The sequence below is a fragment of the Malaya genurostris genome, chromosome 1 (genome assembly GCF_030247185.1).
Source record: "Malaya genurostris strain Urasoe2022 chromosome 1, Malgen_1.1, whole genome shotgun sequence".
Lineage (NCBI taxonomy): Eukaryota > Metazoa > Arthropoda > Insecta > Diptera > Culicidae > Malaya > Malaya genurostris.
In genome coordinates, this window is record NC_080570.1 from 68,377,561 (window position 1) to 68,403,051 (window position 25,491).

General features: G+C 35.9%; 1 protein-coding gene across 2 annotated transcripts in view; it reads left to right on the forward strand.

Annotated features, from left to right (window-relative positions):
- Positions 1–25,491, forward strand: part of LOC131440364 (octopamine receptor beta-2R) — a 318,582-nt gene that overhangs the window by 67,771 nt on the left and 225,320 nt on the right. For both annotated transcript variants that reach the window (XM_058611615.1, XM_058611616.1), the window contains exon 2: positions 1,155–1,176. The gene's annotated coding sequence lies outside the window, so the exon portion shown is untranslated. The remainder of the gene's footprint in view (positions 1–1,154; positions 1,177–25,491) is intronic.

A 25,491-nucleotide genomic window follows, 5' to 3' on the forward strand; every position in this document is an offset into this window, starting at 1 on the left:
GTCCTGTCACTGAGTGTATCTTTTTCCAAAAAATCATATTTTCTGTGAGTTTCTCATTAATTTTACTTCTGCTATATATTTCCATTCAGTCATTGCAAAAACTGAACTTAGTTATGGCGGCTTTACTGTCAAACTAACTAAAAATTAAAAAGTTTTTTTTGGAAAAAGATACGTTAAAGTCAATCATGCAAAAATCAAAAAGTTAAGTTGCAGCAGTAAGCTGGCATCATAACGATAGTATATTTACAGTTTTGCATGAGAACTTGAATATGACCAAATTTGTAAATTTGGTTCCGCGTTTTCTCACAGGCGACGTTTCACGGATCGATCGTCATGATGGCTAAATTTCATGAATTAAAATTCGAATTGCTTTCGGCAGATGTAGTCCCCAGTGAATATTTTATGTTTTTAGATTTAAGATATTTTTGAAAAGTCCACATATACACTCACAGACATTTCCCGATCTCGTCGTGCTGATTTGAATATTTAAATAGGACAAGGGTTTACTGGAGCTCCGATAAAATGTCGATTTCCAGACATTTTATTACTTTTCTACCTGCTTATTATAAATTTGTTTTATTACAATCCTATAATATTAGTGCTAAGTCGCTCTCGTAACTCAGCAAAGCAAAGCCTTGGTATTACATTCCTGTAGTGGAATTTGACCTTCTGTTTCAACAGACTTCGCAGCCGATTCAGAGTGTACAGAACCATTGCATGGCTAGTGCTACGATTCTACTGACACTACGAATCCTTCCAGGTCGGGGCTCGAATATACGACAACTGATTTGTAAGACCAGCGCCCTATGCATTGAACCGCCAACCCGGGAAATTCACTCTAGTTTCTAATTAAATCCATATGTTAAATATCCTTCTTGCTGCTTGGGTAAGGTTTCATCCGCTTTGAACAAAAGAATCTGCCTTCAAGTACCAGAAAAACGCAATGGTTAAACAAAGTGGGTTTTGACTTTCTCTCATTGAAACATTTCGCTGTTGAAAAAAAATCGACCACATTAAGATTGGGTATTTCCGTAGAAATTTTGTATTGGGCAGAATTTATTAAACACTTTTTTTGCTGAAAGCCAAAATATTACGAAAATAGTTTATTTTAACAAGCAAAATATACTAACACATTTTTTTTTCATTTCTTCCAGGGCTTGTGGAAACATACAAAAGGTAAGTAAATGCTATGGTTGTTTTTCGTATGCATTAGTGCGTACTTCTCATCTCAGCGAGACAAATCGAAAATTGTAGATAACATAACTCTCGTTGAATTTTTGGTAATACTTCTATGTCTAGCAAACGACGCTCGGTTAATCAGCCAGAAATCTAAAACTCAAAAAATCGTAAAAAACTGCATTTTTTTTATAAATTACGGTCTGCCGAATATGAATGTTCAGCACTGATTCGCAACGATTTTAAAGTTGTCGTATGTTCTAGCTCCGACCTGGAAGCATTCTTAGTGTCAGTATGATCGTAATACCAGCCATGCAATAACTCTGTACGCTATGAATCGGTTGCGAAGTCTGTTGAAACATAAGGCCAAATTTCACAGAAGAAAAGTAATGCCAACATTTCGTTTTGTTCATAGCTGTATTTCAAACATAGTACTAATCAAAAACTAATATATAAGAACGGAACCTTGTTTTTGCCACAAAATCCTGTGGGAAGTCTGAATTTATGCTGTGCACTTTCAAAAACATAATTGGAGAAGAGACACAGAGCACAATTTATTTTCCTTCCCAAAGCCAAAACTTACGGACAAAACTGCATTCTCATGGTAAAGCACTGCGACGTAGACTCCCGATTCGGACTTCCTGATTATGCTATAATAAATCTCCGTCACTTGGTTCGCGTTATCTCTGGTCAGCTCGCCACAAGCTGGAACAGCCGGCAATCAGATGTTGGAAAAAGTCGGATCTCAGTGGAAATAAGTACATAGCTATCAGAACAGATCCAGCTTAAAAGCAACCGACACCGCACGCCAGATCCTGTCAGGTTGGTGATAATTAATTTCATTGCTGCAAACAATTTCACACTGCAGTGGCATTGCTAGTTTCCGGTTTCGGAAGCGTGTCTGCATGAGCAAGGCGGTAAAAGTGAGCTCGCGATTACACCAAACGGGCACGGTTTGCCACACCACAGAGTCGAAACGGGTGACCGGAAGCTCGGGAACCCGACACCTGGGAACTCACGTCACGTTTGCATACTGAGAACAGAGCAAATTTCACGATAAATCCTTCCCTGGATGAAATACAATTTTAGGAGCTAAATTATTCACTGCTTGTGCTCTCCATTTCAACAGCTGGTGCAGGTGCTTGAATGTGTGTGAAATTGATCGGATTATTACTATGATGGTATGAGTAAATACACACATACTTTTTCACTATGTGCATTCAACAGATTGGAACGTGTCTAAAATGTATCGCTTTTGCGAATCGGGTTCCAATTCCCACAATGCGCTCGTTTTTGCATGTCGAAAAAAATAACTCGCGACATTGGATCGTACACACATAAATTTTTATAAGGCATTGAAAAAATTTCCTAAAACTCTCACAGCCGAGTGCTCGGTTGTCATTTCGGAAAAATTTGAAATCTCGTACAGAAGTGCTCGGTTGTCATTTCGGAAAAATTTGAAATCTCGTACAGAATGAGAATCTCCGTAATTAAATTAGTACGCAAATCACTAGCGAAAGGCTTGCTGATTGCTCGTTCGTAATCAGCTTAAAAATTTCGGGCTGAGGACGGTACTTTTAAAAGGTAAAAATTAAAAAAAAATTAACTTTAAATTTTTTTCTTTGAAACGGCGATAAATATAAAAAAAGTACTCCTGACAAAGTGTTTGAAACCTAGTTGAACACATTCAGAAGTAGAACAATCCATTGAGTTTACTGCTCGATGTATTTTTTTCGGATTGAAGAACTCCTGAACATTACAAAGCCTAGAATCTCATACCTCTTCTTGTTTATCGAATATCTCGAAATTCGGGCACGACCCCCTTGGATATACATGAGACTTTACATGTGTGATCGGTATAGCAAATGAAGTAATTCACTAGTCTAGATATTTTTGTCGCTCAAGACTAATTTTTGAGAAGGGCGTACGTGTTTTTAGCCACTTATTTTCAAACAATTATAACTAGAAATCTATAGCTTCTACAAAAATATGTCTGGCAAAAAGTCGTAGGTAGTAAATTTAGCTTTCTAAAAAAAATCTTCCGATTTTTCTTGAAAACACACAGAAAGAAATAATGAAATTTACACGACATGTAAATCAATAGTAACATGTAATAGACATGGGTTGAATCGAGATTTTGATTGAAAACCTTCATCGATGCAAAACTAAATTGGATTACATTGAATTTTCAATGAATATAACTGTATCTTTCAATTAACGCTTAGTTTGCAATCAAATTCTATTGAAACCTACAGAATTGTAAAGTAACTTTATGTTTAATTACCTGCGGAAAATAGATGTAAATTCACAAAATATTTATATCTGTGCAAGAATAAAATTTATTTTCCAAAATTCTCAGTTATTTTTCCGCACGATTTTTTATAATTTTATATCACAAAAAACGTCAAGTTACAAGAAAAATAATGAATGTTCTAGAAAGTTGGAGAAATGACAAATAAAAAAGTTTCTCGTGGAAAAACTTCAAAGCTATTTTCGAAAAACGATATTTTAATAGGAATAAATGTATCTGATCAATGATTGGTTTGGTTTCGACCCCTGGTTTCGGAACTACAGGATGATATGTGAAACGAAATTAAAACTGTGTAACTCATTTTTCTCGTAGTTGGCTGAACCGATCTAAGAATCAAATGAAATCTAAGAATCATTTAAGATTCTAATGAAAAGTTCTAAGATTCTATAAAACATCTTGTTTTTCAGTCAAATCCAACATCCTGTTTTGTAGATACAGGGTGATTAGTATGAAAATGTCTATTTCACATAAATTAATCAGGTTCATCGAGTTAGCAGATTTGGATAGTCGATAACCAAGTAAACTTTCACTTTCATTTTTGGTTGTGTTCAGTTTCCGTTTCGGAAGGCACCCAAAACTTTAATTCGCACTACGATTCCTCAAAGATGTCTGCATTGATTTTCAAACATTTTGAAACAAATGTAAACTATACAGCTACTCAGGTGAATATATCTGACTTCGGACATACCGATTTTAGAATTCCGTTTCTCAAAGCTCAGTCGTTTTCTCAAAAAAAGCCTAATCGAATTTCAGAAACAAAAGTTCAAATTAAAATAAATTCAATTTTATCCAATTCTGACTTCCGATTCTCGAATTGTAGGATGATGAATTTTTAAAATTCCAAGCGATATAGAAGATGACAATCCCGAAAAGCTTCAAAGTTGGGCTCAAACATATTGCAATTTATTCGTCATATGGCCATACGAATCGGTTTGGGTTATGCTGGTTCCTGAATACCGGCTCTGGAAGTACCTTAAATTACACTAAACTCTAAAGTGGAACTTACATATCATGGCATGTTCAATCGATTATCACACTTTTAGATTCAAATTCGATCACATTGCAGTTTCGACATTACAGAATAATAAGTGATTAAAATCTCAAATTGCCATTTTAAACGACTGACATTAGAATAATGTCATGACATCAGAATAATGTTACGTTGAAAATACTTCGTAAAAAGAGGTTTTTGCATACAATGAAAATCGTTTCCGGCTCGTTTATATTCCATGGAAATTAGTACAATATGGGTATTTTCGGAACGGGTTTGATGAGTAGATGTCGGAAAACGATGTTTGAGGTGGTTCTGGATACCAAGACGGCGATTTCCGGTTCATGGATATTCCTTGAAAACCCTTACAATATGGGTATTTTCGGAGCTGGTTTAGTGCATATTGCGTAGAAAATAATGTTTGAATATTAGTGGATTGCTGATCGTTTCCTGTATTGTATTAATATTTTCGAAATGGGAAGTGTCGATTAAAACAAACTATGTTGTGCCTCTAAAAATCACGTGATATACTGTGAGTCCAAGTGTTTCACTCTTTACTTTAGTACTTTCACACTTTATGAATAAAAAATTTATTGTAATCCGTCCAATGTTTTATGTAATGTAAAATTATATTGGCTATATTTTGCAAATATTATTTAATTTGACTCTCAATTTATTGAGTAATTAAGGTTTTCATTGTTTAAGTCATAGTCCTCCATTGATACCTTCCACTATCTATATATGTAACCCATGGTGACTGGTAATAGGTGTTACACACGAAAGGAGGTGATAGTAAACTTTTCAAATAGCCAAAATTTGTACAGGAAGGTAGGTCCGAAAATCATCCTCAATGAGTTTTTGCCTAAATCAATTTGATTATTGTGATTACTCTCTAATACGGTCGTCGACGTTTCAAACATATACTGAACGCTTTTGGATGGAAAACTGTGGTTATTTAAAAATAGAACTAAAATGTCTTAGTTCATCATTCATCGAACTGAGTTGAATGATATATAACGATAAGTGGAATTCGAGTCTGGATTTTTTAAAAATCACTTTTTGTGTACTATTTAATCCGTAAAGAACATTGAAACATTTGCAAAAAAACCTGCCGGTTGATTGAAATATGCAGCTAAAAATCAGAAAACATTAGAATTGAAAACAGTTTTATTAAATGTGTTTTGCCTTTCTCGTATAAAAAGGTTATGCAAACCGACTTTCTAACCGAGTGTCATATTCCTTTCGACTGAATTCGTCGAGTACGCAAAATGTCTGTGTGTGTATGTGCGCATGTGTATGTAACGTTTTATTACACTAAATTTTATAAGAGATGGCTGCACCGATTTTCACGCTCTTAGATTCAAATGGAAGGTTTTGAGGTTTCATAAAAAATGTGAAAATAAGTACACCAACTTTTCCGGAGTTGAATAAACCGATTTGAACACACTTGGATCAGTTAAGTTAAGCTCTTCAGGTCTTATACAAATTCCTGAATTTTGTTTGGATCTGACTACTGGTTCCGGAGTTATGAGTTAAATGCGTAAAAAAAATTGTGCTAACTTTTCTCAGAGATGGTGCGACCGATTTCCCCAAACTGATTCAAATGGTCTAATACTCCATTACAAACTTTCTCAATTTCATCTGGATCCGACTTGCAGTTCCAAAATAGTAGGGTAAAGTGTGTTAAAAAAATGTGCACACCATTTTTGTTTCAAATGATTCGCGTATGAAAGTGCGTCGCCATATGCCATTAGCGAGTGTCATTATATTTGAAAATAACAGTTTTAACAGCAGTTCAAAACTTGAATCTATTCAAATAAATCATATTTACTACAATACTGAAAATTAAATATTAACATTTCTTTCACCAAAGAATGAACCTTAAAATATTTACATCAAAGCATTTTCATCAATTTATGTACTTGTTTGACAATTCGATTGTAAGTGTCCAGCTAATATTATGTTGAATTTGGAATAAAGTTCCTGAAGTTTATTTGAAACAACTTTCTTCCTAATATTGACTCGTAAAATCCATTCCAAAAGTAACAATATTATAAAATATTCGACAGTAAGTCATAATAACTCAAACAACGTTTACTAAGAACTGTTATTTAAACTGGTTCCGAGAACATTCGTTTTGCTACGGGTTTCGAGAAACACCATCTTGGATTTCGAAATGACTTTAAACATCATTTTCCGACATCTACTCACCATACCCGTTCCAAAAATACCCATACTGTAAGGGTTTTCAAGGAATATCAATGAACCGGAAGTCGCCATCTTGGAATTCAGAACCAACTCAAACATCGTTTTCCGACATCTATTCATCAAACCCGTTCCGAAAATACCCATATTGTAAGGGTTTTTGAGGAATATCAATAAACCGGAAGTCGCCATCTTGGAAATTGATGCTGCTTAGAACATCCTTTTCCTATAAATAATCATAATTTTCATTCTATAACTATCCAATATATTTTACATGTCTAATAATACATATACATAAGGAAAACTTTTTTTACGTTGAAAATTCCAAATAACGTAAAATTTTTTTACGTCGAAAATTCCAAATAACGTAAACTTTTTTTACGTCGAAAATTTCAAATAACGTAAACTTTGTTTACGTCATAATTCGATTTACGTAGTCCCGATTATTACGTAAATGGAAGTTCGGGTGTACCATAATAGATTGAGATTACCATTTTATATGTCATATTCTTTGAAGAATGTTCAGATTAGTAAGATCAATACCAAACTTAAACTTAAGCGTCGGCAACCAAAAATTCCACAGCACCTGAAAACTATTCATTTTACTAGAGCTCTAAAGTACGCGTGGCACTTTTTGGCAACTTGAACGTACAGAATATGCTCTGAAAAAACTTTCTCGCTGCTTACAAGCGGTACAAGAAAGTGCTTCAAAATATGTTCTATTTAGTCGGGTGAACATTCAAGTATGAATAATTCCTTAAAAACGGACTGTTTAGAATGCTTTGTATGCAGATTAAGCCAAATCTTTTTTACGAACTTTTGGTTGCTTCGACTAAATACAAACTGTTAATATGAATATCCTACTCCATCGGATGAACAGCACTAGAAGAGAAACTCTTCAACATTGTGTTAAGTTTATCAAAACAAAATTCTGGTTAGTGAGCTTTTTATCAATTGCCGAAAGGAAGAATCATACCTGGAAGAGTAAACATGGCACCTGATATCCTTTACGTCGCAGCCATTAGAGAGAGAGAGATAGAGAGAGATCTCTTTTCATTGCATTGACTCAAAGGATGAGATGACAATCTGTACATTTGCTCGATATTTGAGTAACAGAATTATTTCACATTTTCTCATTAATTTTTAACGATATTTCGTTTTTGAGCTAAAGCGAATGTGTGTCGAATTCCTTTGGTTGTAGATTAAGTAATTAGAAAAATAATGGAGAGAAACCTTAACCACTTAGTCGTTTAACAACTCTGCTGTCCGAAAACATAAATTCGAACAAATAATTTTTGGGTGAGACGAAGTTCAACGGGTCAGCTAGTTTTTTATAAATCTGGTGTGGTTTTCCATAAGCAATACCAAGGCAGATTGTTTTCAAGTTGCTAAGTACAATATTGAAGATATAATTTACCAACTATATTAAGGAGTGTATCGAAAAGTAGTTAGCAACATTGATTATTGAATAAAAAAGCGGAAAAAACATATTTTGACATCAGTTTTCGATATATTGTAGAAAAATTACATTTTTATGCATTTCACTGATTATATTGCAGAAAAAATATTGAAGTTTCTGTGAAACGCTCGCACTTTGGACTTGACATTCTTCATTAAATTCTGCACAGTTACTTTTGTGACTTTCCTGGTGGCAGCTGTCCAGTTTTTTCAACTCCTGCATGTTTTGGGACACTGTACCTTCCTTCCGAAAGTGCCGTTTGACAATTGCCCAATACCTTTCAATTGACCGAAGATCCGGGCAGTTCGGTGGGTTGATGTCCTTTTCCACGAATTGTACATAATTTTTTGACAACCACTGTAGAACGGAGTTGGTGTAGTGGGCTGAAGCCAAATCCAGCCCGAAAAGAGGAGGAGCCTTATGCTTTCTGCACAGTGGCAGCATTCTCTTCTTCAAACATTCTTCCTCGTACACCTTGGCGTTAATTGTGCCCTTCGTGAAGAAAATCGACGACCGCAAACCACAGGTACAAATTGCTTGCCAGACCAACACCTTCTACCCAAACTTTTCCATCGCCACCGTGGTGTCAGCGTCGTCCAGGTCCTGGTACACCGATTTCGTATGATATTGCGGTCCGGGCAGCGCTCGAGAGTTTTCCTTGGCGTAGGTTGCGTCGTCGATCAGGATGCATCCGTCTTTATTCTGTAGAATCCGGTTATACAGTTTTCGCGCTCTTGTTTTGGCCTGAACTTTCTGTACCAGGGACTTTTTCGGCACCTTCTGTTTCTTGTACGTTTTCAGGGAGTTCCGAACTTTGATCCGTTGAATCATCCCGATGCTGGTGTTGAACTGCATTGAAACGATAATCGATTGCGCAGCTGTTATTGACATGTAAACAAAGATGTCACCGCAAAACACGCTGCAAAAAATTAAGCCTTTTCAGAGTAATAACTGTTTGAATGTTGCTAACTACTTATCGATACACTCCTTATTTCCCATCGGCACCAATACTCATTACAGTGTTCATGATTTGAATATCTTAATAACAATAGATTTTAACTTTAACTAACCATTATGCTTTATTTTAGAAGATTTATATATAATATGACTGCTCATTTCTGTGTCTGTTGAAAATAATTTCGCAACCATCTTATGTTCTGTTACTGGAATGAGGCAATGATAATTTTGTGTACCTTGAATAATTTTTGTTCATTAATAAATATCTTTCCATTCTACTGCACCATCGTTATATTGTTGTTTTGACATATAACAAAACGAGATTGCTGTGAAATTATCTGGATTCCTTTTAAGGAGTGTATCGAAAAGTAGTTAGCAACATTGATTATTGAATAAAAAAGCGAAAAAAAAACATATTTTGACATCAGTTTTCGATATATTGTAGAAAAATTACATTTTTATGCATTTCACTGATTATATTGCAGAAAAAATATTGAAGTTTCTGTGAAACGCTCGCACTTAGGACTTGACATTCTTCATTAAATTCTGCACAGTTACTTTTGTGACTTCCCTGGTGGCAGCTGTCCAGTTTTTTCAACTCCTGCATGTTTTAGGACACTGTACCTTCCTTCCGAAAGTGCCGCTTGACAATTGCCCAATACCTTTCAATTGACCGAAGATCCGGGCAGTTCGGTGGGTTGATGTCCTTTTCCACGAATTGTACATTATTTTTTGACAACCACTGTAGAACGGAGTTGGCGTAGTGGGCTGAAGCCAAATCCGGCCAGAAGAGAGGAGAAGCCTTATGCATTCTGTACAGTGGCAGCATTCTCTTCTTCAAACATTCTTCCTCGTACACCTTGGCGTTAATTGTGCCCTTCGTGAAGAAAATCGACGACCGCAAACCACAGGTACAAATTGCTTGTCAGACCAACACCTTCTGCCCAAACTTTTCCATCGTCACCGTGGTGTCAGCGTCGTCCAGGTCCTGGTACACCGATTTCGTATAATATTGCAGTCCGGGCAGCGCTCGAGAGTTTTCCTTGGCGTAGGTTGCGTCGTCGATCAGGATGCATCCGTCTTTATTCTGTAGAATCCGGTTATACAGTTTTCGCGCTCTTGTTTTGGCCTGAACTTTCTGTACCAGGGACTTTTTCGGCACCTTCTGTTTCTTGTACGTTTTCAGGGAGTTCCGAACTTTGATCCGTTGAATCATCCCGATGCTGGTGTTGAACTGCATTGAAACGATGATCGATTGCGCAGCTGTTATTGACATGTAAACAAAGATGTCACCGCAAAACACGCTGCAAAAAATTAAGCCTTTTCAGAGTAATAACTGTTTGAATGTTGCTAACTACTTATCGATACACTCCTTATTTCCCATCGGTACCAATACTCATTACAGTGTTCATGATAATATCTTAATAACAATAGATTTTAACTTTAACCAACCATTATGCTTTATTTTTGCAGATTTATATACACAGAAAGAAATTATGAATTTTACAGGTGACATAATTCTACAAACGATACAATTCATAACTACTTAACTTCTCAAATGGCACAATATTCCATTTGTACACAATTTTACTGGCTCCGAGTGTAATTTGCACTCGGCTAGCAAGTGCGACTGTATGAAATTATATGCACGATTTACCAGCCAAGAAGATATGTGCTTCTGTGGCTCAGTCGACTAACTGGTGTGCTTTGTGATCTAATGTTTTTCGGTTCAAGTCGCGTTGTTGCTGTCGATCTCTTGATTTTTATTCCATTCGTTCTAAAGTCATGTAGTTTTCAAATCACACATTTTTTTCATGTTCTTGAATATAAATTTGTGTAAAACATGACGCTCCATTTATGTGCATCTGATAAGCTGTAAAAACACAAGAATTTTTCGAACTGTGTATAATATGACTGCTCATTTCTATGTCTGTTGAAAATAATTTCGCAGCCATCTTATTTTCTGTTACTGGAATGAAGCAATGATATTTTTGTGTACCTTAAATAATTTTTGTTTCTATCCATTCTACTGCACCATCGTCATATTCCTGTTTTGACATATGACAAAACGAGATTGCTGTGAAATTAGCTTGATTCTTTTCAGAATCCCAATCGTATAAAGCTTTCGTATTTGTTATTGGATGGTCATGTTCTCTTGCCAAGCTAGCTTTTGTTGCCATTCGTTTCAATGTTTCACCGATTGCTTCACATAACCCCTTACGATGCGAGGTTTGAGAAAAAATGCCACTCCGAATCAATGTTGTATTTTGTTTTAAATTTACAAAGGCACGCGATTTTTTTTTAATTTTTATATTGAGAAGAATGGGGCCGAAACAAAAACTGCCTTTTTATATTCATTCGTTGTTTTAGAAACTTTATTAATTTGGCAATGACAAACTTACCCAGCAATTGTGTCATGCTTCAAGACTTCTGATATAATAACGAAACTTAAATTTTTATTCGTTTCTAATTATTTATAATACACCGAAACCTCCATTTACGATCTAAACGGAGGTTCGTAAAAAGAGGTAGTTCGTAAAAAAAGTTTACGTTATTTAGGATTTGGTTCGTAAAAAAAGTTTACGTTATTTGGAATTTACTTCGTAAAAAAAGTTTTGTGTGATTATTGAGGAAACCGCGCATCATCTGTTTATTTTCGGAACGGATGTGAAGAGTAAGTGCTAGAAAATGATGTTTGGGCTCGTTTCAAAATCCAAGATGGCGGCTTCCGGTTTGTTGATATTCCTCGAAAACCCTTACAATATGGGTATTTTCGGAACGTGGTTAATGAGTAGATATCGGAAAACGATATTTGAGGTGGTTCTTAAATCCAAGATGGCGACTTCCGGCTGATTGATATTCCTTGAAAACCCTTGCAATATGGGTATTTTCGGAACGGGATTGATGAGTAGATGTCAGAAAACGATGTTTGAGGTAGTTTTGAAATTCAAGATGCCTACTTCCGGTTTGTTGATGTTCCATGGAAACCCTTACAATATGAATATTTTCGGAACGGGATTGATGAGTAGATATCAGAAAACGATGTTTGAGGTAGTTCTGAAATCCAAGATGGCGACTTCCGGTTTGTTGATATTCTTTGAAAACCCTTACAATATGGGTATTTTCGGAACGGTATAGTATTTTAAAGGAATATCAAATTAAAGGAAAATGGCAAAAACTTTCAAAAGATACTAATTAATTTCAAGGAATATCAACAAACCGGAAGTCGCCATCTTAGATTTCAGAACCACTTCAAACATCATTTTCCGACATCTAATCATGAATTCCATTCCGAAAATACCCATATTGCAAGGGTTTTCAAGGAATATCAATCAACCGGAAGTCGCCATTTTGGATTTAAGAACCACTTCAAATATCGTTTTCCGATATCTACTCATTAACCACGGTCCGAAAATACCCATATTGTAAAGGTTTTCGAGGAATATCAACAAACCGGAAGTCGCCATCTTGAATCTCAAAACTACCTCAAACATCGTTTTCTGACATCTACTCATCAATTCCGTTCCGAAAATACCCATTTTGCAAGGGTTTTCAAGGAATATCGATAAACCGGAAGTCGACATTTTGGATTTCAGAACCACCTCAAACATCATTTTTCGACATCTACTCATTAACCCCGTTCCGAAAATACCCATATTGTATGGGTTCTCAAGGAATATCAACAAACCGGAAGTAGCCATCTTGGATTTCAGAACCACTGCAAACATCATTTTCCGACATCTACTCATCAATTCCATTCCGAAAATACCCATTTTGTAAGGGTTTTCAAAGAATATCGATAAACCGGAAGTCGACATTTTGGATTTCAGAACCACTTCAAACATCATTTTCCGACATCTAATCATGATTTCCACTCCAAAAATACCCATATTGTAAGGGTTTTCAAGGAATATCAATCAACCGGAAGTCGCCATCTTGGATTTCCAAAATACCTCAAACATCATTTTCCGGAATCTACTCTTTAAACCCGTTCCAAAAATACCCATATTGTAATAGTTTCCATGGAAATCGCTTTCGATGAATGACAAAACCTCTTTTTACGAAGTAGGTTCGTAAAAAAAGTTTACGTTATTTGGGATTTGGTTCGTAAAAAGAGGTACGTAAAAAGAGGTAACGTATAAAAAGGCGGGTGAGTAATGTCAGAGACATATCAGAACAAATTGGCTCAAATGGCACGTTCCCCTTGATAGAATTTGAAGCGATACACCTACATTAAAGTACAGTTTAGTTACATTAAACAGCTACTATTCTACAACTATATATTCCAAACTTGAAACAATTCCTTTTTAATTTGTTAATATAGGAAGCTAGGTACGACAAATTTGTAGTTTATTTTTATTGAAGCTATGAAGTTCGAAGATATCTGATTCTTCTCGAAATTTCAGTACGAGACAATTGCAATGGCCTGGTCTGAAATGTATCTACGATCTTCGGTATGCAAGAGTGATTCTAATAATAATAATAATGATAATAATAATAATAATAATAATAATAATAATAATAATGATAATAATAATAATAATAATAATAATAATAATAATGATAATACAGATTAATCTGTATATATGGCAACCCTGTTTCGCAAGGCATATTTTCACACGACCCCATACTAGTATAAAGATGTGTTCAACATCATCATTTTCGCTTTCGCATTGCCGTTCGTAATTGAATGTGTTAGTGACGGTACAAATCTGCTTTTCTACCTGTCTTCGGAGCCATCGTTCTGACGGTGTCTCGTACGTACAGAGTAGCTGCTTTAACTTAAATGACGCTATTTCTCACATCACATTTTCTTTTATACGTGCTAGTGGTAGCACGGTAGGACGTCCCCTTTGTTAGAATTCCTTTCCTATACGCAGAACGGGAAACAGTGAAACGATATAAAAGAGAGAGTTAGCAGAGCGGCAGCCAGTAATACTGAATGGGTCGTCGAGCTGTGGAGGAACAATTAAGGGCAAGGCAAAGTCCCGCTCAAACCGTGCTGGTCTGAAGTGCCCAGTTGGCGGCAGAATCCATCGTTTTCCTCGGAAGGGGAACTACGCCGAGCGTGTCAGTGCTGGTGCATCGGTCTATCTGGCGGCAGTGATGGAATACTTGGTTGCCGAAGTGTTGGAGTTGACCGGTAACGCTGCCCATGACAACGAAAACGAAAATCTTCCCTCGTCATCTGCAGCTGGCCATCCGTTGAAAACCCCGTCCTTTTCAGGATGACCACATCACTGTGATAAAGAAATATTTAGAATTGCTTTAAGTTTAGCCAGTTCTGATACGCCTGGAAAGTAGAATGCGCAAATCAAGTGGAAACATTTGTTCTAACAATTTTTGTTTTCGGCCGCATACTAAAGTACTCGCGACAAAAATACATATTGATCTGTGGCAACTCTGTTTCACACGGCATATTTGTATACTAGTATAAAGATGTGTTCAAAATCATCACTTTCGCTTTCGCATTGTCGTTCGTAATTTAATGTGTTAGTGACGGTGCAAATTATTTTAACTCCCATCTTGATGAATCTTTTGGTAGGAAATATTGAGATCTGAGATGGTTCTCGTGTGTGTCTTGTTTCGGCAATGGGCCTTGCTGGACTTTTTGGCTGCCTTTTTCGGTTTCATTGTGCTGACGGTGTCTCGTGCATTCATATCGGGAAACAATGAGACGACAGGTCCTCGATGTTGCTGTCGTGTGTCTTGTTTCGGGGAGAGTTGCTCAGCAAATGATAGGAAAAGTGAACCATTCAACTTTTATATGGATGCTCTTGTATAGATACAGACATCTCGCGTTCTGATTGGCTGGTGCTGTCATGGGTTAAATCAAACAGGTTTTTCAATAGTGCACTATTGAAAAACTTCAATATTGTTGTAATACACGTTCAAGTGGAATATTTTCGATTCTATTGGTAGTTAGATTATATAAATCCTTCTACAGATCACTGAGCTATGAGCTTTCAAAATACGAGAAAGGCAAACGCGCCATATGAATTATCCTCTTTGATACTCGTTTATACCAAACATTTCAGAAAAGTTTAATTGTGAACTATTTAAGAATATGTCACACAACTGAAAGTTTTAGCATAAAATTGTGATCATATTTCCGATGGCATGTAGCAAGAATTATGTTGATTCGTTAGATATAACAGGAGATATTCACGATCAAAAACTTATCACTCTCTCAGAGGGTAAGTTTTGAAAAGGCGCCCCATAGTAAAGTAAGTCGTATTCACGACAAAAGTGTTCGTAAACGGAGGTTTGAGTGTATATTACAAATGGATGAACTGTTGCTTGATCATTGTGCCAATGATGACTTTGAACAGCATCTTGCAGAACGAATGAATAATTATCGGAAATATCACAAATTACAACTACTTCTCCTACAGTTAATGAAGATTTTGTGTCTTTCAAAAATTGAGATTGTTTTATATAGTCCTGAGTTACAAGTTTTTCTAGTTTTTTTTTTGTTAAATATGCTACAAAATTGTACAAACACATATATTAGGACAACCTCCCAAGTAGCACGTTAAGTTACTGTCCTATTTTTTTTAAAGGAAAACTTTGCATAGTTCTTTAGAAGTTATTCAATAACTGGAACTTAGAATCAAATTCGGAGCCTGGGCTCCGAATCAAATAAACTTTTTTCTAAACTTCTGAATCTGAACTAGCTCTCAAAATCCAGGTTCCGAATTGAATTCAAGAAATGAATTCTGATCTTGAGCTCCGAACAAGAATTCTAAATTCTAGTTCCAGAACCCATGATCCGAATTCAATTCTAGTATACAGGTTCTGAATTCTGAACCTTAATTCTGAAACTGAATTCTGAAAATTAATCTTGATAGAATTTAGAATTTCAATTAAAGTAAATTCGGAAACTGAATTCAGGAATTAAATTATTGTTCAGAAGTCAGTTTCAATATGCTGGTTCGGAATTTTAGATCTAAAAACCCGGGATTCGCGTATGAAAAGCTTGTGCAAAATAAATTCTTGTTTATGGGGGTGTACTGATAAATGAAGACTTGTGACTCTCGAATTAATCTCTGGGATCTAATGCACTATTTGAACTACTCCCAATCATTGTGAGAGAAGAGAATATCAAAAATGTGATAGAAGTACGTTATTTTTTTTATTTCAACGTCTTCAAAGATCGTACATGGGCAAAATTCCGACTCAAGAAATGAGCAAAACGAGTCATGAAAATAGTATATTTTCATGTTATGATAATACACCATGGTTAAAAGTTCTCGGATCATGATCCATTTGGACTGAATGCGTTGAAATTTAGCGTAACGCATATGTCGTTGTTGGGTATAACTTCAGGCGTGTTTCTGCTACGATGGTAATCTTTGCAACATAAATCCAGGTGTTATATTTTAAAATATGAAGATTTCAAATATGAATGAAATGGAATGGTATAAAAGTGAGTGGCGTACTGTTTACATCATTTCAACTAATGTCTCAAATAATGTACATTTGAATAGCAAAACAGTGAAAAGCAAAACGAATTTCTTTTAATATGAAGCATCAACAATTTAAATATGTTTTTGAACAACCACGGCACCAAAAATAACGTGTTTACTTGCGTTCATTGCTTCAGTTTTGATTTATTGTTTCAGAATTTGAAACACATTAACACATCAAACCTCTTAAATAGATACTCAATGTCGAATTCTTGCAAATACCGCGGATCGATTTTCCTTTTCTTGTTTTCAAAACATCGTTTGCAAAATCGGCTTAGAAGAAATATTTAGGTGAATCAATACAGCTTGTGTTCTTATATCTATGAAACAAATTAATCAAACCGGTTGAACAAAAAAATCTAATTTTCGTTGTGATGGTGCTCCTAATTTACAGTCGAAATTATTTTTCGGTTTACGTTATCTCTCGGAATAATATTTTAACAACAACAGTCACATCGAATATGTAAGAATACATTCAGATATATTCATACAAAATGTAAAACTTATGATGTCAATTTTCGGTTCATTATCCTTACGTTGTCAATTCTCTGTCAGTCGGTGGGTAAACCAACACAATTATAAAATGAATATTCCTCAGGATCGAGTAAAATTTTTCAGTAGTTATTGCTTTTCAATGTCTGCTTTTTGTCTACTAAACAACCCATCACATCACTTGAGGCAGAGGGTTCAAAGTAATATCCGGATAGAAAATTGGAGTTACGAGCTTTAAAATAAATACATTTCTCAAGTAGCGCATTTTCGGACCATGATTAATTTTCATGGGAGAAGACTTTTTGCTCATGATTTCATGAGAAGTTTAAATGATTGGTTTCATTATTTTCTAATCATGACTGCAATAACGGATTTCTTTCCGTGTAGTGTCTCGATTAAAATTATTTTTTCTTTTGGAGCCACACTTACATGGATTTTTTAGAATAGTTCTTGTCACTAAGTTATTCACCATAAATCATATACATTTTTAGAAGGCGTCGATCGTATCGAAAATAAACTTGTTCAAACATTATAGGCAAAAACCTGAGACATACAAACAATATTTGAAGTATAACCACAAACGAATTTCCAGACATGACAGTCACGATCTTTTTTTGGCGCACATCTACGGTCCCCCATGAAACTGGCAACAATGGTGATAAACTGGTTGCACGGTTGAGCTCCCATAATCACATTTATAACACAAATGTCAAACCGTGAGAACCTTTCGATTCGTTAGCTCATTTGTATATATTGAGATTCTATGGTACACTTAATATTTTGTTTGGTTTGATGTAATCAGCAAACACCATAATCTCTCATGTATTTAAATTAATAGCAAGAGGACAGTTTACAGCAGATATGAATTATAGCAGTTAAATGGGAGTTACATTGTATACTTTTCACGTTGGAAGTAACGTTCCATTATGTACTACGAAAAAGTCAGAGTAGATTGCATAAATGTTAAAAAATCAAAATCTACGGTTGACGAGTATATGGAAGAAATGTGCATGATGACCTGGCTTTGAATGTCCATTTTTCGTGCTTTTCCGTATTTTTTCGTTTTACGGTTCGTTTTGCTTAACTTGTTGGTTATTTTTAACAATTGTCTTTTGATATTACGGTATCGAAATGAGTGACAATGTTGACCGGCACCCTGTCACGACGCCATCTTGATGAGATCAAAATCGGAACTTCAAAATCAGCTGATGGCAACATAAACAAACAAACAGTAATACATTTGTTTTACGCGTTTACCTTGTTTAGTGCACGAAAATTAGTGAATTTTGTGTCGACTCTTTCACAATAACTCGTCGGTTTACCTAAAATACAGCAGACAGTGTTTTGGGACATCGAGTGGAGATAATTTTCACAATTTGAGAGTCGCGATGAGTATCAAAATATAACAATGTTTGGGGCTCGAAACGCGAGGGGTTCAACGTAATCGGTATACTTTCAAATGGCTGGTGCTCACATACCGGTGTCAGATGGGTGATGTTGACATTTGATTCTGCCCTACTCATGGCACACTTTAATCGAAATCGAAATGATGATTTATCTTTGGTATAACTTTATAATGTAGATGTTAGATAATTGGTGTATTGACATAGTAGGCTAATCCAACCGCACTAGCTACATGTACACCGACCGCTTTCCGAACAGTGCTCCTGAAATGTAATTTACTTATGTATTCTTCTGTTGAATTTATTCAGCAGTTATTGATCAGGACCGCAAAATCTAATTACTGCATTGCAGTTCAGTCTTCCCTCGCAGCTGTGCTGAAAACCTTTCAAATGCCCTTGGATGCAAATTATACGGATTCCAACAAAAAAAAAACTCCTTCCGAAGCACAGGCAATCGACAGCGGGTTTGTTTTTCTCGGATATACAAAATGCCAATCACTATTCGTAATGGATAACTATTTAATTAAACTCGTATGCAAAAACCTTTGCCATTAACCGCCAGTTATCTCTGCAACTAAACCACTGAATAAATTCATAGACGGAAGAGGCGGAGAGAGTTTCACGGCTGCAAATTAGCTCTAAAACTTCTCTCTTGTCTTGCTTTCCACCTTGTCTTTTTGTTCGTCTCTCTCCGGTTGTGACACAAAAACCACAAACAAATACACTGAGATTACCTCAATATGCCGCGCGATGTGATGATATTTTGATAATCGATTAACCTGACAACCACGTGCGATGTTCAGCTAGTTTTCAGCAATCGAAACTATAAATACAGAACTTTACGAACCGAAACGGGGAATAGGAAACGTAAAATAAGAAACACTCTTGACGAGTCATTTGAATGCGCCCGTGCGATTATTGTTTCTGCCACCACACCGCCGCGCACCGGTTTCGCGTCCACAGCGCGCGCTATTCAAGAGTCCGTCCGTCCGTTCGTCGACGCGATGGTGCGGGTGTTGCCGACACAGAAACGTAGCTGTAGCGGAACGATCGGTCGGTACGTCATTTGCTCGTCCATCATATCGGCGAACGACATGCAGTAATAGTCGGTTCAACTAATTCATTGTTGCAGTTTTATTTTGTTTCCATTTGTTCGGTTGGAAATCAAAATGACGGGAGTTTAGTTTGTATTTATTTTGGCAATCTGCCAATCAAGCATGTACTGTCGAATGCACTGCTCGAGAACAATGATTGTGAGTTTGTGTGTGAGAGGGTTGTAGTAATTTGAGATGTGTATATTAAGAAGGAATTTTTCATAATGAATATACTGGTGATAAAAGAATATACATCAATTCGTACAGTCAAAATGGTGAAAACTATGGCAGATATTGTCCAATGGCAAAATCTACACAAATGGCGCTGTTTTCTACTTCATTTTATTTGACACTTTATTGAGGTACACTAACTGTCAGGTAAGTTTGACGGTCTCAAAAAATCTCAATTCAATATTTTGGAAAAAATTGAAATTTTTGCACAATGCTTTCAAAATAGAGTTATAATAATGGACGTCTCATTAGTAGATCCACCGTGTTATTAGGCAGAAATTTTTTTTTGTTTCTATTATAGAGGCTTTAACATTAATGTCATTCCCCTCTTCGGGACAGAAAAACTTTCTGACCCTATGTGCGGGGTTAGGAATCGAACCCAGGCGGGCTGCGTGAAAGGCATCGGCTTACCCATCACGCTATACCCGTCCCAGGCAGAAAATTCTACTTCCAATCAAAGAATTGTGGCCAAATCGGATAGAATATCTTCACTTAGGTTGATGTCAGAGTGAAAGCGTCACGCAATGCGTCGAGGCGCGCGTGCGAGCTAGTTGCATTTGATCAAAGCAAACCTGTCAGAGTGAATGCGATGCGAAAACAGTACATCGAATTGAATCGCTTCGCTTCGGTCCGCGTCCCGCGCTCACTCTGACATCAACCATAGGTTTTAAGACAAACCAATTCCTCGTCTTTCAATTCTGTGTATAATTTTCATTACGACTTATGTGCCAATAATAGATTCTCTATGTTTACTTTTTCTTTAAATTTTTGGTAATGTTCCTGTATTTTTCGATAATTTCTTCAATGTAAATATAAAAACCCTTCTTAATTCTTAATTAGTGTGATAATGCCTTGCGTTTTCTTCAAAACAGTCTCATTAAAATATGTTTTAAAACACAAAAAAGTAACAATTCCTCGTCTTTCAATTCTGTGTATAATTTTCATTACGACTTATGTGCCAATAATAGATTCTCTATGTTTACTTTTTCTTTAAATTTTTGGTAATGTTCCTGTATTTTTCGATAATTTCTTCAATGTAAATATAAAAACCCTTCTTAATTCTTAATTAGTGTGATAATGCCTTGCGTTTTCTTCAAAACAGTCTCATTAAAATATGTTTTACCTTTTTATTAAATAATTTCTGACACTAATTTGGGCTCATTTTTGACACCAATTATTTCAGATCACGGAACGACCGAAATTAGCTCTGCGCCTAATTCGTATTACTGTTTTTGAATTAGTTGATTTTAACAACAAAATTTCCAAAATAACTATAAAATTAGTTAAAATTTAGAATTTACTGTGCTGAAAAAAACTCTTATTTTTAGAGAAAGTGTTTAGTTGGCGAATATTCTGGACACAAACCAGCAATATTTCAATCCAACACGAAATTCTCATTGACAACTAATTTCGTTATTAAAATCAGAAACTTTGATTCTATTTATCTATCACCGTCATTACTGAAGGACAGCAGTGTCAAAGCAAAACAAACCATTAAAAAGCTAAAAGGGACCGTCTTGTTGAAACTGCTCGCAAATTGTTTAGATGTTTTTCGCATGTGTTACGATATATCCCTATATAATTTTCTAAACCGATATGTAAAAATGACGTAAACTGTTAGTGGAAAGTGTATTTATTCAGAATTTGTGCGCAGTTAAAGCGATTGTGGGTAATAATGTTTTAACGCGAAACAGTGAAGTGAGTTTCGAATGTTGCACTCTAATTGTACACGTCAAATGATGTTTTTTTGTATCTTCTCATTCCGGGCTACGCCGTCCGGTGTACTACTTGTATTCGGTTTTTGTTTGCCGAGTGCTCAAAGTTTTCAGTGAGAGAGTCGATTTCGCGAAGTCGAATGAAGAAAACAGCGATTTAGAAGTAAAATTTTCAAAAAGAAGTTTATGTTTCGCTTATGTCTTTTTCTCCAATACAACATCGTATTTATACCTGCAAATATAGAAAAGATAACCGCGACTGAAATTTTTTTCGGTAGTAGTGTGCCATCTAGTGGCTAGTAGTCGTTATGGTGTTAACGAGCGCCATATAGCTGCTAATTGCAGAAACCAATTCAACCATTTATGTTGGTTGAAAACAACGTTTTATTTCTCTAACTCAACTAAAAAATTAGTTGAATGGATATGAAGCGTGCCTTAGCTAAGAAATGACAGCACGTTTAATTGGTGAATTCAACTAAAAAAATAGCCATTTCAACAAATATTTTATTATTATTAGGAAAATTAGAATTAAAAAATCTAAATTAGCAAAAGTAAGATTTTTTTAGTTGTCTCAAAAAATAACTAACTAAAATCAGAAAATCAACTAATTTTTTCGCCAAAATGCTAATTTCAGTCTTTCCGTGGATTGATTAGAGTAGTTCACAAAAGCATGCTTCAGTATTTATGTCACATAGACACATGACATAGAATTGATTGAGCAGCATTTGAGCTCATTATCGCAAATCAACTATCGAATGGATTTGAACGACATGTCCTTAGTTGAAGTGTCGCCTGTCGTTTTCAACAGTATGTCAGATGAAACCTTTTATGATTATAGAAATGGAGACTATGAAGCCATGAATAGATTTCTTATTGAACTGAGCTGGATGCAATAAGGACTGTAATTCTGCTGTCACAATATGGTCTCTTACGCAATAAATAAGTTCATTCCCAAGAAGTAGAGATGGGAAATGTCGAAGAAAATCAGTTATCGATAATATCGATATATCGCAATTCAATATCGATATTGTCGATAAATATCGATATTTGTCACCAGGTGAATCAAAAGTCAAATCAATCAAAGAAAGTATATTTGATTGCAAAAATTAATTTTAAGTTCACAGCCGAACAAATTACATTTTCAAAAATTTAAAAATCCCTGGACTCATACAAGCCGTGTTTTCCGCTGTTGAATTGACTCTTTCAGCGGCAAATGGTGTTGCTAGAATTATCAAATGACGTTGTGCAATAAATTTCTGTGTAATTTTCCCAATAAGAGAAAATATCTGTTTTCTCTGGTGCTTGCTCGATACATAGCATACACGCTGCCAACAAAATACTTAACATTAAGTACTGTTCGCCCTTCAGAAGAGTTGCGTACAGGAAGTCAATTTTAGCAGACCCTGCCAGCTTGGAGCGAAATTAATCTTAGGAACTATTATCTGTACTACAACACTCGGTACAAACGTTTGAACAAAGTGCTATACTATGCACATCTACGCCGAATTCAAAATAATCTAAAAATTAAACCGAAAAACTCTTGGAACCATGTCAATTTTCAACGGAAAGAATCTGGATTGCCAAACAAGATGTCATTAAATGGAATAGAAGCTACCACTACTTTTGGCATTTGTGAACTATTTCGCAAACACTTCAGCAGTGTCTTGACTAGAAATTTTGACTAGCCATCAGGTTCTTGAAGCAGCAAGCAACGTTCTATTATAAATACCACAATCATAAAATCCGCATGTGCTCAATTAAAATCATCATATAGTGCCGGACCTGATGGTATAGCTCCATAGTGCTAAAAAATCGCTCCGAGAGCCTCCTCGTACCATTATCAATAATGTTCAATACCTCTCTACGTACCGGAGTATTCCTCGATCCGTGGATAAAAATCATTTATTTTTCCTGAGCTCAAAAAATGCGACAAGCGACAAATATTAAACTACAGAGGTGTGCAGTTTCTAAGTTATTCGACTTTATCACCTATAACTGCTCTAACTACATTTCTTCAACTCAGCACGGTTTTATGTCTAAACGAACTACATCTTCAAATCTTGTGTCTTACACATTATTTATCATCCTGTCATTACAAGCGCGACTACAGATCGACACTATATACACCCAAACCTCCGTTTACGAACACTTTTTATACGTTACCTCTTTTTACGTACCTCTTTTTACGAACCAAATCCCAAATAACGTAAACTTTTTTTACGAACCTACTTCGTAAAAAGAGGTTTTGTCATTCATCGGAAGCGATTTCCGACTCCAAGGAAACTACTACAATATGGGTATTTTTGGAACGGGCTTAAAGAGTAGATTCCGGAAAATGATGTTTGATGTATTTTGGAAATCCAAGATAGCGACTTCCGATTGATTGATATTCCTCGAAAACCCTTCCAATATGGGTATTTTCGGAACGGGGTTAATGAGTAGATGTCGGAAGACGATATTTGAGGTGGTTCCTAAATCCAGGATGGCGACTTCCGGTTGATTGATATTATTTGAAAACCCTTGCAATATGGGTATTTTCGGAACGGAATTGATGATTAGATGTCGGAAAATGATGTTTGAAGTGGTTCTGAAATCCAAGATGGCGACTTCCGGTTTGTTGATATTCCTTGAAAACCCATACAGTATGGGTATTTTCGGAACGGAATTGATGAGTAGATGTCAGAAAACGATGTTTGAGGTAGTTTTGAAATTCAAGATGGCGACTCCCGGTTTGTTGATATTCCTTGAAAACCCATACAATATGGGTATTTTCGGAACGGAATTAATGAGTAGATGTCAGAAAACGATGTTTGAAGAAGTTTTGAAATTCAAGATGGCGACTTCCGGTTTGTTGATATTCCTCGAAAACCCTTACAATATGGGTATTTTCGGAACGGGATTGATGAGTAGATGTCAGAAAACAATGCTTGAGGTGATTCTTAAATCGAAGATGGTGACTTCCGGTTTTTTATATTCCTTGGAAACCCTTACAATATGAATATTTTCGGAGCGGTATAGTGTTTTAAACGAATACCAAGTTAAAGGAAAATGGCAGAAACTTTCAAAAGATACTAATAAACCGGAAGTCACTGTTTTGCATTTCAAAACCACCTCAAATATATTTTCCCGACGTCTACTTTTAAATCTCTTTCCGAAAATATCCATATTGTAAGGGGTTTCAAGGAATATCAAGAAACCGGAAGTCACCATATAGGATGTCAGAACCGCCTCAAACATCGTTTTCTGATATCTACTCATCAATCCCATTTCGAACATGTCCATATCGTAAGGGTTTACAAGGAATGTCAACAAACCGGAAGTCGCCATCTTGAATTTCAAAACTACCTCAAACATCGTTTTCTGACATCTACTCATCAATTCCGTTCCTAAAATATCCATATTGTAAGGGTTTTCAAGGAATATCAACAAACCGAAAGTCGCCATCTTGGATTTCAGAACCACTTCAAACATCGTTTTCCGACATCTACTCATCAATTTCGTTCCGAATATACCCATATTGTTAGGGGTTTTAGGCAATCTCAATGAACCGGAAGCCGCCATCTTGGATTTTGAAACGAGCCCAAACATCATTTTCTTGCACTTACTCTTCACATCCGTTCCGAAAATAAACATATGATACGCGGTTTCCACATTAGTCACACAAAACTTTTTTTACGAAGTAAATTCCAAATAACGTAAACTTTTTTTACGAAGTACCTCTTTTTATGAACCCCCGTTTAGTTCGTAAATGGAGGTTTCGGTGTACAGGGATTTCTCAGCTGCTTTTCACAAAATAAGTCATCAAATAGCCGTTGCTAAATTAGCGAGGCTTGGATACAATGACGCACTTTTGGACTGGTTTCAGTCTTACCTAACAAATCGTGACATGGCAGTAAAAATCATATTTCTACTTTATTTGAACGATCTAAATTTAACGCTGAAGTTCCTAAAACTATCACTCGCCGACGATTTAAAACTGTTTCAGCTC